Source organism: Rousettus aegyptiacus, unplaced genomic scaffold, assembly GCF_014176215.1.
Source record: "Rousettus aegyptiacus isolate mRouAeg1 unplaced genomic scaffold, mRouAeg1.p scaffold_m13_p_3, whole genome shotgun sequence".
Taxonomy (NCBI): Eukaryota; Metazoa; Chordata; class Mammalia; order Chiroptera; family Pteropodidae; genus Rousettus; species Rousettus aegyptiacus.
The window spans coordinates 79,468,663-79,474,744 of NW_023416306.1; positions in this window are offsets into that span (position 1 = coordinate 79,468,663).

A 6,082-nucleotide genomic window follows, 5' to 3' on the forward strand; every position below is an offset into this window, starting at 1 on the left:
CTCAGGGTATGAAAGCCCTCATGTGACATGTGTCAGCTCACAGGCATCCCGTCACTGAAGCCTCCCAGGAACACTCTTGTACCCACCCACCCAAAAATCCTGACCTCGTCACCTTATTTGTTTTCCTAGCATTTATTACATTTGATCTAATTTTATTTATTTGTTTCCTTCACAGTCTGTTCCTTTCCATGAGGGCAGCTGCACTCTTTCCTGCACTATGGTCCATATCACATCCAATTGTCATTGTCATTATCTGCTTCTACTGCCCCCAGTCTTGCCACAACCAACCTGCTTTTCCCTGTCACTGGCAGGGAGCTGCCCTGACTCCCATCTCCCCTTGATTCTCCCCCTAGAGTCCATTTCATTTCCACACAGCCCAGCATAGCCTTATCTACTCATTTCCCAGTCTCTCTCCCCAGAATGTGGGCTCTGAGAGGACCCCATGGCCTAAGAAAATCAGTTATTCTGACTGTATCCAGGTGGACAGTCAGTGTGGGAGGGTGAGGGTTCCCTGATTTTATAGGCCCCTAGCCCCTGTGGTGGTCTCAGCTCCAGAGCCAGAAATGATCCATATGGGATACTATCTTCTATGGTGTCTTTCCAGAGAATGATGGTCCCTGTGTGTGTTGCCCTACCTGGGGACCCACACAACCTTTAGGAGGCAGAGCATCATTCAGACAAGTCACAAAATGTGCTAGGTCTTGGGGTCCAGGAGATGCACCTGCCTCAGGTCCAAATATGAACCCCTCCCCACCCTGACTCACCCTCCTCAATGGTCCTCTGTCCTGGTGCCAGCTGAACCCCTCCACCCTGGATTTCTGCAGGTCCCTTCCCCTCAATCCTATAAAGACTCACCTCTCCTCATCAGCCAGGGGAAGGAGGGCGGTGCATGTGAGGAAGGGAGCATGGGGAGGGGCAGAGATGGGGCCTGGCCTTGGCAGGAAACTCCCTCCAGGTCTTCTTGCATCCCCCTTCCTCCCCTCTCTAGGGCCCCCAATTCTGGGCTGCCTTCACCTCTCTTGCCTTCTTCCCATCCTTCCATCCACTTGGACTGGACATACCAGCAGACAGCATGAGGGTATCATGGTACTAAAGGAGTACTGAGCATGAAGTCTGCCCTGGGAGGATCTCCTACTCTTGTCATCACCTCCATCATCACCATCACCATCACTCTCACGACAACTGTCACCTTCACCACTATCACCATCACCATCATCATTTTCACCACTACCACCACCACCACCACCACCACCACCACCACCACCACCACCACCATCATCACCATCATCACCATCACTAGCCCTATGCCGAGATATAGGGCACAGGAGTATTCTTAGGACCAGATAGAAGAGGTCCCTGACCTTGATGGTTTAGCTCATATTCTTTTGAGGGAGACAGAATAAGTAAATAAATCAGAAGGGCTCCGAAGGCTGAAAGTTCAAAAAAGAAAGTAAACCAAGGGAAGGTAATAGCAATGTGGGCGAGAGGGAGGAATCGAACTGTAGAGGATGGGAAGGGCTGAGGGAACAACAGATGCAACAGGTTCTTGTCAGCATGGAAATGGCTGGGTTTTGTCATTTTTGTGGGAAGCCCTGTGGGTTTTAAGCAGGAAGAACTTGATGACTCAAAAGTTTAAAAGACTTCAAATGGACAATAAGGAGCCTCAAGAGGCAAGGGCATAACCAGCAGACTACAGGAAAGTGCAGCACAGGGCAAGGGGACAAGGGCAGAGACTGGGGCGGGGGGTAGCCTGGAGTGAGAACTGAGGGAAGAAAACACAATGTTTCTGACTGGAACTCAAGGCAAGGTTTAATTTTATCCCTACCCTGATGGGAAGCAGGAAAGGGGCTGAGAGGATGAGGCTCTGCCTTCTCCTGATGCTGGCCATGCTAGAGGAGGGGAAGAGGGGGAAGAAGGGGCAAGAAAACCAGGAGGGATAGGGATAGGGAGTAAAGATGTTTCAAAGAGCTCCTGGCTGGAGTGTGGTGTTAAGGCAGATTCTGAGGCCTGGTTTTGGACCCACAGGGAGATATCCTGAGACCTGCCTGCACTGTCAGCATTGCTGGGGAACTGCGTGGCCATGAATGTGAACCATGTCTGTCTCACTCACAGTTCATCCTAACTCCATGCACAGAGCTGTATGTAACAAAGTCTCACTGCCCAGTGGTCAAAAGGCCCCTGGACCTGAGCTCTGGCCTTTCATCCATGAGCTTGGCAGCCTTAAGAAAGCCTCAGTTCCCCATCTGTCAAATGAGTGTGCCCTCCACCCTACCCATGGGGTGGCCACGAATACCTGCGGAGAAGCTAACTAGAGCCAGTGACATTGGCAGCACTCTGAAGACAGGGGCAAATTTTTGTATACCCAGTTCAAGTGTCTGGGTCAGAAGTGTGACTACGGGAGCCCTGAGGACAGGAGGGGTATACACCTGCTCTCCCTGCTGGAACACAGACGTGCCCCTCTGTGAGGCCAAAACAGAAATCCACTGATTTTATGACTATAGGTGAAAAGAAAAGTAATGAGCCAGTTCCGAGGCCAAGTGAAGTCCTTTGGGGTCCTACCCTGGCTCTGCCTCTCACTGGGTGGCCCACGCAGGTGGGAGGCTCAGATGAGAAAATTAACTGGCATATGGAAGGCCCGGCACCCAAGGCAATGAGCACTCCATCCCACTCCTGTCCCTACTATCCTGCTTGTGGGTGGGCTGTGGAAGGGCCCATCCTCCCATGCAGCCCCTCCCTCTGAGTCATTCTCCTTAAGTGGGGACCACATGCTTCCTGAACCCATAACCTATCACTATCACTATAAAGGACACCTCCTAAAGCAGCCAGTACACAGCAGGTGCTCAATAAATACTTCCCTTCATCATCTTAGATCTATTCACTGGCAGTCCCTTTACCAGCAAGAGGGGCTCCCATCCACTGGGGTCACATGCATTCACTAGGTACACATCGAGCCACCCTGTGCCCCGTGCCAGTCCTGGGAAGTCTATAGATTCCCCAGATAGACTGAGGGTGATGATATTGAGTGATCCCACACCATGATGCCCGGAGCAGAAGCCTATGCCAACCCCATGCCAAAGGCCCTGAGACCCTGCAGGTCATTCCTGATTGATTAGTTTTAGTCCTTAAATCACAAGAAAGCATGGGAAGTTCAGTGATGCCTCTCTCCCAAGTGTGCAGGTGGAAAGGGGATGAAGTAGCAGAGAGGGGTCCTATGTAAGTGGGACAGGTGGGAAGAACCATCTGAAAGATTTGGACAAGCATCCTGCTGGAGGAACACACCATCTGTGTCCCCAAGCGCACGGCAGCAGGTGAACTGGAGTGCTGCAGGGGTTGGGGGCAGACCCGGGCCAGGCAGAGCCTCTGTGAGGATAAGACCCTGGAATTCCTTCCCAGAGCTTTGGGAACATTGAAATCTATAAGGCAGGTAGACCTCACCTGACTTCTGTTTGTCAAGGATCACAATAGCTTTGCATGGAGAAGGTCTGGAGGGGCAGAGCAGGAGACTCTGACAGTGGGCTGGCTGGGGAGGCAGCAGTGGAGACTAGAGTAGCGGAGGGAAGCCTGTGGTCAGCACACTGTGGGCTCCACAAATATTCTGAATGCATTCAATAAGGTCAGAGCTGTCAATTATTTCTCTCTGGGGAGACTTTCTGAGTTTGGCAGGTAGTTATATACTTCTGTTTTCAGTCTTCTTTCAAATGCTTCTTCCTCCAAAACAAATTTGACAAGGCACATCCCAAGACCAAAGCCAATCTGCTACCTGTTTTGGTACTACCTACAAGCCAAAATGATTCTTACATTTTAAAATGATGGAAAAAAGTTAAAAGAAGCATAATGTTTCATGACACAAAAATTATACAAAATTCAAATTTTGGTGTCTAGAAATAGTCTTATAGGAACATGACCATAGTCATTTATAGACATGTTGTCTATGCCACTTTGCACTAAAATATCAAGTTGAGTAGTTGCAAAAGAGACCTGTGGTTTGCTAAGCCTTAAATATTTACTACCTTTCCCTTTATGGAAAGTTTGTCAATGGTCCTCTACTACACTCAAAAAAGACAAATCTTTCCTTCTTTAGTAACAGCTGCAAATGAACATAAGAAAGGAACAGAGAGGTTCAGAGGACAGCATGGGCTAAGGTACTAAGACAAGTCTATGGTCAGCACTCACACACTCAAAGAGCCCACACGGGGGAATGAGGTTAGACAGGAGAAACAGCCCACAATGTATCAGGAGGGGGCAAAGAAGGTGTCCTGTAGGATCATTTGCAACCAAAACTATGGGATATATGTGGAAACCAAGCCTCAAAGGAGGAGGCTTCAAGAGGCCACCATGTCATTCCAGTAAGATATGAGAACCTAAAGGGACAGATGAGAGATGTGTCCAAAGGTGGAAACAATAAGAATTGGTAACTAACTGGATAAATGGAAACTGAAAGAATCGAGTTTTGATCCATGTGATGCATTATTATTGTTATCAATATTTAGCAAGTGAGATGACCTGAAAGCTTCCCAATTAGAAGCTTCACCTTTTCTCTACTTTCAAAAATCTAGGCAGAAAAGACAACTTGTAAAATGTAAAAACTAAGTAATTGGAAAAGACAAAGAGAAAGGGAGAGGGTAGGTGGGGGGGGAGAGAGAGAGAGAGAGAGAGAGAGAGAGAGAGAGAGAGAGAGAGAGAGAGAGAGAGAGAGAGAGAGAGAGAGAAAGAGAGAGAAAGAGAGAGAGAGAGAAAAGGAGAGGTGGGGGGAGAGGGAGACAGAACATTATCTATCACCCAAAAATGGTATGACAAAGACTGCTTCTTTGATATATTTTTGTTTCTTAACATGTTTGTGGTCTTCAAAAATGAGTAATACTTTAATTGTATATATTAAAACCCACACAAAAACATTTATTTTAGCTTAAAAATAAACATGTTGTTTGTAGTTTTAAAGTAATACAGAACCAAGTCTTACTTTCTCCCTTCATGATCCACTTCAAAATTATTTGTGTAAAGTCAACCATATATACATCACACAAATAATTAGGGAAAATGTTAGAAGTGTGCAACTAGGAAAGAAGGTGCACATTACTACAGAATTCATTTATAATTCTTTTATAGAAGTTAGACATTGAAAATGGGGTATATTACTCTATAGAATGATAAGTGAATACTCACAATTTATTTCCTACACAAAAGTATGCCATAATTAGACACTCCCCTCTTGCTGTTTTTAGGCATAAAAACAAAAATAACTAAAGCTGTGAGATTTTTTAAACTGTATATAATTTCAAAACTATGCTTAGCTGCTATATCTCTATAAACACTTTTAAAAATAGAAAAAGAAAATGGTTTTAAAAAGTGTTATAGAAATTAAAGTTAAAATTAAGTGCCAAAAAAAATGGTTTCTCCTTCCAGGGCGGAGTGACACAGCTGGAAGTACATGAAACACACCTGGAAGTATATGAAACAATTGTCTTCTGACATTGGCTATCAGTGGTGAAGGACAGTAACCCCTGAGAGAGTGGAAACAAACAAAGGAAGACTTAACAACTACCCTGCCTAGACCAATGACTAGCTCATTGCCTAGACAGGGAATCCAGAATGCAGAGAGATGAGGCAACTCCAGGAGAAGTAGGTGGTGCATCTGAGTTGAGAAGAAGAAGCTGAGAGTCTGGGGAGACCCAAACCACAAAAGTTCACAGGGTAGAGTGCCAGAGAAGAGAGATGAATGGAGAGAGAACTCTGAAAAATTCCAGAGGGTGACCCTACAAAATTAAGTGTGAGCAGTCTGAGAGCATGGAGAAGACACCTGAGATTGGGGAAAGAACCACCAGAGAGGAGTTAAGATAACAATCACCAAAGATCTGCAGGGCTAGGAATAGTTCCTGCCCACTAATCAGAGGAGAAAACTTTGTGATTCTCAGGCCATCAGATATTGTGCTCAGAACAGTAGTTCCCCAGTGGTGTGGTGAAATCAGCCCTAGAAAAAGGTTGCTCTGGTCCCATATAACATCAATTAAGAGCAAGCCTTAAAAGGTCAAACTGTTTCCAAATGATTTGACAGTATCTGAACAGTGCTCACTAGTGTTCACAA